The sequence below is a fragment of the Scylla paramamosain genome, chromosome 37 (assembly GCF_035594125.1).
Source record: "Scylla paramamosain isolate STU-SP2022 chromosome 37, ASM3559412v1, whole genome shotgun sequence".
In the NCBI taxonomy this organism is placed as follows: domain Eukaryota; kingdom Metazoa; phylum Arthropoda; class Malacostraca; order Decapoda; family Portunidae; genus Scylla; species Scylla paramamosain.
The window spans coordinates 7,414,667-7,427,500 of record NC_087187.1 but is presented as its reverse complement, the minus strand read 5'-3'; the positions used below and the strand labels follow the sequence as shown (position 1 = coordinate 7,427,500).

Genomic DNA, 12,834 nt, shown 5'->3' with positions numbered 1-12,834 from the left:
CAAGGAGTTACGCAGGTTGTTTCAGGCTCAAGAAAATGTTAGTTTCTCAAAAAAAAATATCAGCGAAATAGTGGAATTCACGAAACGAAGCAAAAAAGACGAAAACTCTCTAGGGCCCCATCCATCCATTATATCAAGATCACCATTAAAGTAACAAAATTAAAAAAAAACGACACTACCAAAGGCTAAGGTACAAATAAAAGCCAGAGAGTCAGTCAGCCAGGCACTCGAGGCTCTCACCGCTGCACGTACTGGGAGCGCTGACAGGTGGAAGAGTGAACTTACGACCGCCCAATAATTCAATGACCAAGTAAAAACAGACTCACTCCAAGCCACTTCCAGCCATCAGCTCTCTTATTTATCTTTCAGTCAATCTGCAATTCCGGGCGATCAGGCAGTACGTCACCTGTGAAGGGACGAAAAAAAAAAAAAAAAGTCGGGCAGCGAGCATCAGGCTGTGTTGGATTGCCACTTGCACGTATCGACCACCGGCCATCTGTACTCGTGGGTCGCGTCTGTGCTCATGACCATCACTGGCAGGAGCAGAAGGAGGAGGAGGAGGAGGAGGAGGAGGAGGAGGAAGAGGAGGACAAGGAAGACAAGGGGGACGAAGACGAGGACGAAGAGGACGAGAAGGAGAAAGAGCACGGGGAAGAGAAAGAGGACGAGGAAGATTACGATGGCGACGAAGACGAGACAACAACGATTAAAAGGAGGATAAGAAGAAGCACGAAAAAAAGGACAATGACGAGGAACAAGACGAGAAGGAGGAGGAGGATTGCAAAGGATAACCAAACAGCAATAGAACTTTCAATCAATGGGAACTACTTCTATCTAGCTACAAGTTAGAGACAGGTCAGTAAAACTGAAGATTTCCCCAACCACCATTTCTTCCACATTGCGCTAGAGTGAAAATCGTTGAGAAAAATACCATGCAACATGAAAGAAAAAAAAACTGACATGGAATTCTAATAGGAAATGGTGAAAGGAATCTGTGCTATTCATTTGTCTTATGATGAACACTACATGTCTGACTCTTTCAAAATTTGTTTAATATAGATGCAGTGTGATTTCGTACTCTATAATACAAAAGCATATAGTGGCATCGCGGAAACCCGGATGTCACAGTGGCACCGTGTCTCGGGTTGAGGGACATCATCCACCACAGCCACAAAGATCACTGAGACGGAGCTAAGCGCCGAGACCACGCGCAGCAGTAGCTTGTGCCTCCACTCTTAACGCAGAAGAATTCGTCACTTACATAAAGAAGCATTATTTTCATTTATTTATTTATTCGGGCAAGAATAGAGTTTGTTAGGATTCGCTTTGAAGTATAAATTTATTTTGTTTTTAAAGGATTCGACTGATTTAATGTTACAGCTGCTTGTTCCGATGCGGTTAAATAAGTGTTTCACTTCGGGAGATTTTAATCACTTCGGTTTAATCTCTTATCCATTGTTTCTCGTGAGGCTGGAACGAGTTATAACAAAATATTAATTTTACCGCTAGACTGCTATAGCGCCAAAAATCCTGAATACTTCAGTTCTGCCCTCTCTTAACACCTCTTATATTAAACAGGTTTAGTTCATGTAGAGTTGATCAGAATTGCACGGAGTGTTCAAGCTGAGGACTCACGAGCGAGTTATATAAAGCGTGTCACTTTTCTTATTCAAATTCAAAAGTTCTTCCAGTGAGTCCCAGTAAGTTAATGGCAATCTTAAAACTGTTTCCATGCTGCATTGACTCGAGTTTAGGTCTTTTTACTGCACCAAGATTATTCTTTATCAGCGCATGACAGTGCAATATCCTTCACTACATATTTCGCGTGAACTTTGTTATTCCTGTTATGAAGAACTTCATACTTTTCCATACTGCATTTCATTTGTCATTTTCCTTCCCAGTTTAGTAATGTGCGTAACATTGTAATTTCCTCCATTTTAAGGTTAACGTTATTGTGCTTGTTACTTTAGAGTAGTGTCGCCTACGAAATTAGATATTTTGCAATTTATTCCTTCGTTATTAACTTTAAGGTACAACAGAGAGTGCTGATAAAGAGGAACGTCACTATTAACATTTTTCAACTTGTCATAACTTGTTTTCTGCCCTAACCAATTATAAGTGTTTGTTGCTTTGCCAGGAGAATTTACTTTATTTACTTAATAAGTCTCATGTGGATAACAGTGTCAAACGCCTGGAAATCTAGAAAAATTATATCGACTGCTTGCTGCTTGCGTGTTGCCATACGAGACACAGATCTCATGAGAGAATTATACCAAATTTGCTTAGTGCAAACTCTTAAAAAACTTGCTTCAGTAATCTGTTAATCTTGTTAATTTAATATGACCCTTTTTTCAAATAATTTTTTAAATAGATTTTTATTCTCACTGAATACAGTGAAAACTAAATTAACAATCTATTACTTTTCTTGAAAAGACTAAATACACCGAACACATGCCTATCAGTTTTCGAAAGCTGGTTTCGTTGAATACTGCATACGCTGAAAACCCAAGTAATTATTACAGTGCTACGCTTTCTCAATCTCTCTAATCTTTACCGAGAATACAAATCACGCCTTGTTTGAGTTCATGTTCTCCCCACTCGTCTTTGCCTTCCCTTGTGTTTAGGGCGGGACCAAAATACAAGTTCCTGGAATGAGGCGCGTGTTATATTCTCAGTGGTCCTAAGGCAAGTTACCTCGTGAGGACCGCAAGGTCTGTTGTGGCCTGTGTATCTACGAGTATGTCACTCAATGTAACATACGTACATACATACATACGTACATAGTACATACATAAATACACAGTAGTAAAAGTGAATACATGAATCAGTAACTAAGTAGATGAATGAACAAATTAATAATGTGTCATAAAAGCCTGCCGTGGAGATATGATGAGCAAAAATTACCTTTCCAAATGCACTCGAAAAATCCGAAAGCTTTACACCCCGGCAAATAATTTGACGGTGAACACAACTTTTTACGGAAAAAAAGAGAAAAAAAGTATATATCGCCGAAAACACCCAATACCAGCAGCAGCAGCAGCAGCAGCAGCGGGGACTGCACAACAGGAGCAACAGCAGCAGAGAGTAGTAACATCAGCAAACTGGTGTAAGTCAGCATAGCTAACTTACTACACTTTTAATGTAACACTATTTACTTTTTAGAATTAAGTTTTATATCTTTTGGAGAGCTCGGAGGCCATAAAGAATTTCATGTTGAATATGTATTCAGTGTGAAAATAAAACTTAAAGCTTAAAGCTTATATCAACAGAAATTTACCACTATAACAACAACAACAACAACAAAAACCAAACAAACACAACAAGAAATCCATAAAAAAAAAAAAAAAGTAACTACGACCGCAGGCTTCACCGAATGAAGTCTACGCCTTCACTTTTTTTTTCATATTCTGGAATATAATCATAATTTTCATCTCATTAATAATAAGTCTTCCTGTCACGGCCAGGTGAGACCGTCGTCAAGCCTCTACAGATTTTCAAGACCTCATTTATACACAACTTCTGATCTTTACAGTGTCTGTTAATCTATACACGTTGATTCTGAATGCTATAAAAAAAAAAAAAAAAACACCTGAAGATCATCACTGACATCTGTAAATTGAGACTCACTAAGGTACCTATACTCTTCTTAAAGACAAACTCTATTAACCCTTTCACCGCCATATGCAACAAGTCACAGCAGTAAGGACCATATTATGAAACTCCTGGCCTCGCCTCCACTACTTTCAAAAGGCTCTAGTTGAAGTTACATGGATTTCTAAGGGAGTTTTTATAGCTCTGGCTACAGATTAACAAGATTTTTACATCACCACCAATAGAAACGCTCTTGAGAACCCAGCTAATTATTTTTGTAGCCTTTGAAATTAGTCGTGGTGAGAGAGCTAAGCGTTTCTGAATACGAGCCTAAAATTACTGTCCTCGATCTTTACAGGCACCTACGAGAAAGAGAAAGAGTTGAAAGGATAGATTTTCCATTGTCTAACCAGTGTAAAGTTTAATAAAAACGGCTGCATAAGGAAAAGAAATGTCTCAGAGTGGCTTGTGACTAATAGACTATGTCTTAAATACTAGTGGAAGGATTAATAATCCTCCCTAATGTTTTGAGGAGAAAAGAAAGTATATGGAGGAGAATGAAACAGAACAGATTCAAGCATCAAGTTTAAAAAGTGAGGTTAATGGAAATTTTATAGAGGAAACCAGAACCACAATAATAATAGCAAGAATAATAATAATAATAATAATAACAATAATAATAAAAATAACAATAATAATAATAATAATAATAATAATAGTAATAATAATAATAGTAATAATAATAATAATAATAATAATAATAATAATAATAATAATAATGATAATAAAGATAACAATAAGAACACTTGAGTTTTCTTGTAAGGTATTTAGGCATGCAGACCACAAAAAAGCATGTATATTCCAGGTGTGTGAGATCAGCAACAATGAGTGCTATCAAATGATCGTAATTTCCTCCTCATTATTTTGTTGCATGCTGAGAACACGTTAAAATTTTTCATGTCCGGCAAATAACGAGAGATTTAGCTGTAGTCATATAGTAGTTAATGACAGCATGGCATCATCTATAACAAATGTACTGATTATGGCTGCTGTTTTTTTATATAGTAATTATCCCTGTCGCTTTTCAGTATTTCCAGGAGATAGTTAGGAAAATGGAAAGAAAAATGTAAAACAAATAATCGACTTAATTGTAGTGATATATTAGCTGATAATATCATAAAATTGTCAGTAATTACCACTGTGTTTCCATATTTCGAGTGGTAATGTTAAGAGACAACAAATGAGGATGCATGTTTACACAGTTATAGCCACAATTGTTCCTCTGTTAACTCTAATACTGATAAACAACTTTTTTTCTTAATCACCTCCAATTCCTTAGACTTATTTAGATCTAGTAACGCAGTAAACTCCCATAAGAAGCCTCTGTCGCTTAGGAAAGACAGAATTAGTCTTCTATTCTCTTATTCTGTGTCTATACAAACATTACTGTGTTCTGAATATCAAAAAGGGTCATTGTTAGCAGTAAAAGAGTTAATTATAGCACAGCACTTGTTACTTCACTTGAGTAATCAGAGACGATAAAAAACATAAGAACACAAAGGAAGTTGCAAGGAGCCAGTGGGCCTACACGTGGCACTCGTAAAACTTATCTACCTATTGCCACCTATTATCCTTATCCATAAATATATATCACTAAACATCTATCATTTATAATTCAAAGCCCCTCATTGACTCGGCACTAACAGCTTGGTCACCGAGTCCATTCCAGTCATCCACAACTCTATGCCAAAGGACATAATAAGCTATGGGAACTAAACGATTCTAATAACTTGATCGCTCCTTTCCAAACTGTGGTCTCTCAGTATTATGCCCTAAACTTGCATCAGACCAATTAATTCAGCTTGAGGAGGCGCCATGGCAATCAAAGACTCAAAGGGATGGATGGCTATGGCTTAATTAATGAATGAAGCTCAGGTGAGGAGGAAGCAAGCTCACTTGTCCAGATGAGGAGGAAGCGAACCATGTCTGGCGGCGGGAGTGACGGGGAGTGTGGGAATGGCGGCTATGTCACGTGTTTATATCATGAGGGGGTGAGGGGGAGTTGTACAGGGGAAGGGGTGGGAAAGGGAGTGTTCTTTTACACTTACTCCCTCACCATCTGCAGCCATTCACTCAGTCGGTGACTCACTCTCTCAGTCGCAGGCGGGTATGTGACACGCGCGGGCTGAGGTGGCAAGGGGATGTAGCGATTGCTGCCAGGACAGTGTAAGTACATTAAGCGGTCCAACTTTATTATGATTTCCTAAAAACTGTGACCCCACTTTTAACATCCTTGCATTCCCTTAACACTCTCGGATATATTTCATCTGGCTCTGGCGATTTAAACTTTTCCATACTATCTCCAGTTCCACTCTTTCTTAGGTCACGGGAATGCCTATCAGTTTATCAATATCCTCTCTTTTAAAGATCAGCCATAATAGTTCTTCACAACTTTTCCTTCATTTTAATTTACTTTCAGACTCGTCTTTTATCTTAAATTACTGTCATTAATCATCCTCAACAAAGAATTTATATTATATTTCCTTTTGCACCTTCACGTTCATTCCAGTAAAACATTCGATACATTTTACTTTGATTTACGAGTACTTGTCCATTCCTTTACAGGTAAGCACAGGTAAACAGAGAGCAGCAATGGACAACCTTAATTGCCTCTACCTCACAGTCTGGGCGGGTAAAAAAAGAAATGATTGTAAATATGCTGCTTCCTCCTCTCCCCACCCTGAAAGCCAAATTAAATTGCATAACCATGTCCCGCGAGAAAAATTGGAATGAAGTTGAGTTTTTGTTGTTGTCATGGCAACCCGTTCTCGGTAAAAACTAGAAACCTTACTTGGAAATAAACTGAGGAAATTGTGGGCAAAAATTTTGATATATTTAATATTCAAGGAGAGAGAGAGAGAGAGAGAGAGAGAGAGAGAGAGAGAGAGAGAGAGAGAGAGAGAGAGAGAGAGAGAGAGAGAGAGAGAAGAAAGCAAAGAAGAGAAAAAGGAAAGGAAGGGAGAGAGAAGAAAGAAAAGATGGTAGAGAAGGAGAAAATAAAACATAAAGGAGAGGATGAAACAGAACAGATTCGAGCATTAAGTTTGAAAAGTGAGGTTAATGGAACTTTTATAGAGAAAACTAGAACCGTAATAATAATAATAATAATAATAATAATAATAATAATAGAGATAAAGAAAAAGAACAAGAACAAGAACAAAAAAAAAAAAGATCTTCACTTAAACATCCAGGTTAGCACATGTTCCCTTCACTAACGCGTAAAGGTTAAAGGTTAATAATAAGTCTCCCTTTCATTCAAACACCCAGGTTGTCTCTAAGGTTATCACTAAGTCACCTGGGTTATCATTCAGACTTCTGAGCTCCCCCGTCACCAAGACACCGCGTTATCACATCCCCTTTGCAGCTCCCTCAGGCAGGCAGGCATCGACCCGCCGACAAAGGAGGATGAGCAGGCTGGAATGTTCCCAGCCTCGCCTCGAGACTCGAACCAGGGCTTGAGGATTTACCTGAAGGCGGCGTGGTAGGCAAGATAGCCAAAGTAAGCCACTGACAACAAAGCAGAAAAGCCGAAGCTGCATTAGGTAAGCCTCCCACGTTAATGCAGGTAACGTTATGAGTAAGGCAGAACAGCAGGTGCGCACACACACACACACACACACACACACACACACACACACACACACACACACACACACACACAAAGCCACAGCCACAGCCACACGCACACACCTGTGGATCTTGAGGAAAGTAGTTTGAGGTACAACATACTTCGATGCCCGTGGCCACGAGGATGCGCCGCCACATTGTGTGCCGTCTGCCTGTCTCTACGGCTTCTGTCCCACAGTGGTGCTTCTGGCGGCGCTGCGGCTGTAGTCAGATATACTGGATTGTGCACGCACGCACACGCACACACACACACACACACACACACACACACACACACACACACACACACACAATAGCTGCCTGGTATCCACTGATGAAAATACAACACGCTCTTCACGAGTAAATCTGACCAACGCACTGCAGCGCAATGCAAATGAAACACAACACAAACACAATACAGCACCGCATGAACACAGGCCAGGCCAATACAGCAACGCAAAGCACACCAGATAAGGTACGGGCAGTGGAAGGTCGAAATCAATAACTACGCACTCCCGCTCAATTGAATGATGCTCTGAATCAGAACAAAATAAGATTATTTTAGACTTACAGTGAAGAAAATCAGAGCCAAACTCAGTAGAAAACATTTAGAATGGATGCTTTAAGACATCCAATATCGCGAGCAGAAAAGAAAGCTGAGGCTGCGTATGTGCTGAGGGAGAACAGACGAGTAGTGATGACAAGGGGAGAGAAGAGCGGCCCCGAGGGCACGGTCGCGCTTGCTTCCTTTTGAAATCCACATGTTTTATAACGAAACATTGAACATATGAAAAAAAAACCCTGACCTGACCTAGGTGGACCTCACTGATCTATATCATTAACCTCCCTTTGGCATAAACGGCAGGAGCTCAAAAAATTTCTCAATGAATCTGTGATCAAAGTTGCAGGTATGATGACGAAATTTGCATCTTCCAATTTCAAGTCTATGGAACTTTGCCCCCTAAGTGTTCCACTTACAAAGTTTCAATTGGAATGAAATTTTATATTGACCCATCCGGCCCAGATCCCTATATACCTGTCATTGATGTAACTTGAGTTTACAATTTTGGATGCCCATTACACACGCACTCTCGCGGGCATGGACTTCTCAATATTATATCGGGTAAAATAACTCGGAAACACAGCATGAGTTATACTTTAGTTACAATGTGATGACAATTAAGGCGAGAATTATGGGAAAAAAAATTTAAAGGAAAAAGAAAACAAAGACAAAAGAAAAGTCAGAGAATTGCACATTATGTCAAGATAAGTCATTAGCATTATAAAACACTTGAAGCACAAGGCGGCAGGCCAAGGAATGGTGCAGCAGTAATACAAGTGAAACAAATTCATAATCATTACATATGACAGAAGATAAAAGTTAATCCCAGATCATTAAGTGAAATTAATATATTTAATCTCAAACGTATTTTTCTGCTTCCACACACAGTTTCCATTCTTTTTCGCACATTCCCCGTATTTCATTCACAATTTTACGTTCATTCCAATTATATATCCGATGCATTTTCACCTTGATCTACAAATCCAGCCCCGGTCATGAAACACAGATAAACGAATACAATGAACAACCTTAATTGCCTGTACCTCACTATTTGAGAGGATAAAAAGGACGTGATTGTAAATATCTTGCTTTCTCCCTTCCACCCCAAAAAAAAACTCACTTTCATCATATAATCGCATCCCGTGAGACAAAATGCGGAAACAGATTTTTTTTCCTTTTTTACGTGTCAGTGCTAAGAGAAAAATAAATGTACGGAATATAATTTCGTAAATGAATAAATTGACAGTCCACAGAAGGGAGTGGAGACATTTTTTTTTCTTTTAGTTCACGGAGGAGGAGGAAGAGGAGGACGAGAAAGAGGAGCATAACTTTCAAAGCACAAGAGTACCAAAGTAAAATCACAAGGACCAACAAAAGAACAACAAATATAAACTTCGGGAAAAACGACAAACAAGAACGAAGACAAGGCAAATAAATAAATATATTAAAAAAAAATAGATAAATCATTAAAAACAAAGGTACAAGGTTGGACAGGTACAGTATTTACTTAACCAGGTTCCTACAGGTCCTTCATTTCCAGAGCAATTTGGACAAGTTTACAGGTGGACCGTTTTTTTTAGACTCCTCAGGTGTACCAGCCATGTGGACCGGACAGGGAGCTCAGCCAGGCACTCCGGGACACACTCACACTGCAGAAAAGTACGCAAGGAATGAAGTACACGCGTTGGAGAGTGGAAGTGGGGAGAGTGAGTAGGAGGGGATCTTGAATGTGTATTGTTGTTCTCTCTCTCTCTCTCTCTCTCTCTCTCTCTCTCTCTCTCTCTCTCTCTCTCTCTCTCTCTCTCTCTCTCTCTCTCTCTCTCGTATAATTAGTAGTAGTAGTAGAAGGAGGAGGAGGAGGAGGAGGAGGAGTAACGGGAGGAGGAGCAAAACAGGAGGAGGGGGAGGAGGGAGAGGAGATGGTGCCGGTGATGATGGTGATGAAGGAGGAGGAACAGCAGGCAGGCAGACAAAAGCAAGCGAAAAAAGAAGAAAGAAAAGAGAGGAAGAAAAAGGAAAAGCAGGGAAAAAAAGTTTGCCCTCCATCCTTCCGGAGTGCGGGATTCGAGCCCCCACACACCCAACATCAAACACAAAATTTCCCCAACTTTCCCGCCAAACTCAGGGAATTAGACCCTTTCAGATTAGTGGCTCCCCCTCATCCTCTCCGCCCCGTGCAGGCTTTCCCTTCTTGAACACTGCAAGGAATAAGGGGTACAATGAATCATTAACACATACACTCAAACACAAAAGTTACGTCAGAGTTTTGTCGGAATATGTAATTTAACTCGTAAAACATTATGAAAATCCGAACGCAGTCACATGCTGATTGTTGGCAAGCCTGAATCCTTGAAGCTGCTGTTCAGATAAGGGTTCGAAGCTTCATATCTGCTCCTGGTGAGGTGATGAGATAATGGCAACATCAAACTAAGAGAATTTCAAAGATTCGAAAGATTTATTTAGTCGAGATTTCATATCCGATGTGGAATGAATAGTATGCCTCCCCCAGTAATGATTTAGACATCACTAGTGTTGTGTATCGTATGGGAATGTCTAACAATTCAGCAAATATATTGGACATCATGTGTGCTTCAGACATTGCTTCAAAGACATGAATGGTTCGAAAAGATGTTGAATGTATCTGAAGACGCCTCATTCTCGAGAATACGAACCACTAAGACGAATGAGATGTGGTGAGTATTGAATGATGATGATGATGATGATGAATCCCTCGCGAATGATAGAAAAGGGTACAGGTTACCATTTCATCAATGTAGTATCAAGACAAACACACTTAAGGGCATTCACTATTCTCTTTCACACACGCTGAGATCACAATGACATGCTCTTAGAATTAATGAAACATGAGGTGGTGTGTGTTTCTTCTTCGTTTCATCTCGCGTCAACATTTACATTCGAATGTCTCTTTAATATCTTTGATTTCGGAGTTCTTGCATAATTCCTTTTCTAGATCGTGACTCGAATGTCGGGATGGACTTCTCAGTAAATAGTTAAGGTGGTCCAGGGAAATGGCAATCAAGTGGTGATATAAAAAACGATAAATAGAAAATAAAAAGAGGCCAAAAAAAAGATAAAAAACGATAAATAGAAAATAAAAAAGAGGCCAAAAAAATAAGATAATGAGAATCAATAAAAGATATGAGTTGTACAAAATCAAGTTCTGTCCCACTTAAGCATCACATTACTATGACGCATCCTCTGTTCTGAAAACAACTCATGCAAAAATGTAAGCTGATACGGTAATGCAAAAATGTAAGCTGATACGGTAAAGGAAAAAAAAAGAGAAATGTGTAATAAAATCAATGCTGAAGGGGAGTCTGACCGGTCTCTGTTCTTCTATTTTCGTGCTGGAATTACATTAAACGTGTTTAACTGTGACAATATGACCAGTTTCAACTAATCACAAGCGAACCCATAACGGCCAGTCAAAAACCATTACGCCTCCCCAAGCTGTTCTGATTTGTCGGGGTGGCACAGACCAGTACGGCTCTTGTCACAAGCCAAACACAAAGCCGCATCATCACGTATGAAAAAAAAAACTCCCAAATTAACCCGTTGTTCGTAGAAAGGTTGTTGAGGACTTGAGAATGTGAAAAAATCATCTCAAGGTCAAGGGTGAAGATGCATGAGCGATATACAGTATAGTGGACTCAGCAGGCTTGTTTACGAGGCACAGCTCACTTCACACTCAGCGGCTTAACCAAGAGGAAAATCAATACACCTCTGTCTGACCCTCGTTAGTTTCATTAAGGCCAAAGCATTGGGAGCCTCAGCTTACCAATAATTGTGACCGGTCAAGAAAAGGTCAAACTATCGCAGCAAAACGCGTCTATTACTCTACAATATCTATGGCCAGGAGAACAATGCATGCAAAGAGGAAAACAGAAAAGAGGATGACCAGAAATCGAGAATGAGTAGCGGGTTTCTGTTCCACCAAGCGCTTTTAATACTCGTGCAATGTTTTCTGCCATGAGAACAACTCTTGCAAAAGTGAAAATAGAAAATAAGGTAGAAAAAACAAGAATTACTGGGAAAAAAAATAAATAACGTTGGATAGACTAGTAGCGAGTTTGTTCCACTAAATATATCTCAAATTACCAAACACAGAAACCTTAACTATGAAAACAAGTCGTGCAAATGTGAAAAAACGAAAAAGTGTAAATGAAGTAGAAAACAAGAATATCAATACATACAGAAAATAAAACAAAATAAGCGAATGTTGCAGGGATAACTAAAAGATTTGCTCCTCTAAATACGAATCAAGTTACCATGCAGTGTCCTCCGATGTGAAAATAAATGACGTGAAAGCGAAAACAGAAGGGCAGTCAATAACAAGCTCTGCAAAGACAGCAAAGCAATCACAGACAACAAACTTTGTCTCTCACTGCAGAGAGAACCAGCTGTATCTCTTTGCCTTGCTTCTGTTGTGTGTTAAGGAAACCAGAAGTTGCCAGTTTTGATACCAGTCACTGCGAATCATTATTGTGGTAAGTGTGTTCAAGATCATACTGTAAGGTGGTAGAATCATGAGAAAACACACACACACACACACACACACACACACACACACACACACAGTAATTACAGTGCCTCGCCAATTCCCTGCAGCAAATGAAATAAACATCTGTTACATTATGAACCGTCGATTTCACTAGTAAGGCGTTCATGTTCTTTAGTGTAATTATTACCGCACGAGTGGCCGCACGTGGGCCTTGTGTGTTTGTACTCGTAATCAAAAGTCTCTCTCTCTCTCTCTCTCTCTCTCTCTCTCTCTCTCTCTCTCTCTCTCTCTCTCTCCTCAAGATGTAGTCACAAGAAAGGCGTTCACACGTTCACTCACCGTTTGCACCAGTTGCCCAATGTCCTGGCGTGCTCCATGGGACGTCACACCCTACACCTACACACTCTCACCTTCGTTTACTAAGAATCTAAGATGCTAACTGGCAAATAAGGTCTCTCTGTGTTGCCACGGCATCTCCCCTGCCTTGTCCCAC

The 12,834-nt window shown here is 39.7% G+C and overlaps 1 protein-coding gene across 2 annotated transcripts in view; it reads right to left on the bottom strand.

The window, feature by feature from the left end:
• Window positions 1-12,806, bottom strand: part of LOC135091470 (uncharacterized) — a 25,105-nt gene extending 12,299 nt beyond the window's left edge. For both annotated transcript variants that reach the window (XM_063989128.1, XM_063989129.1), the window contains exon 1: window positions 12,681-12,806. The gene's annotated coding sequence lies outside the window, so the exon portion shown is untranslated. The remainder of the gene's footprint in view (window positions 1-12,680) is intronic.
• Window positions 12,807-12,834: the final 28 nt, after the last annotated feature.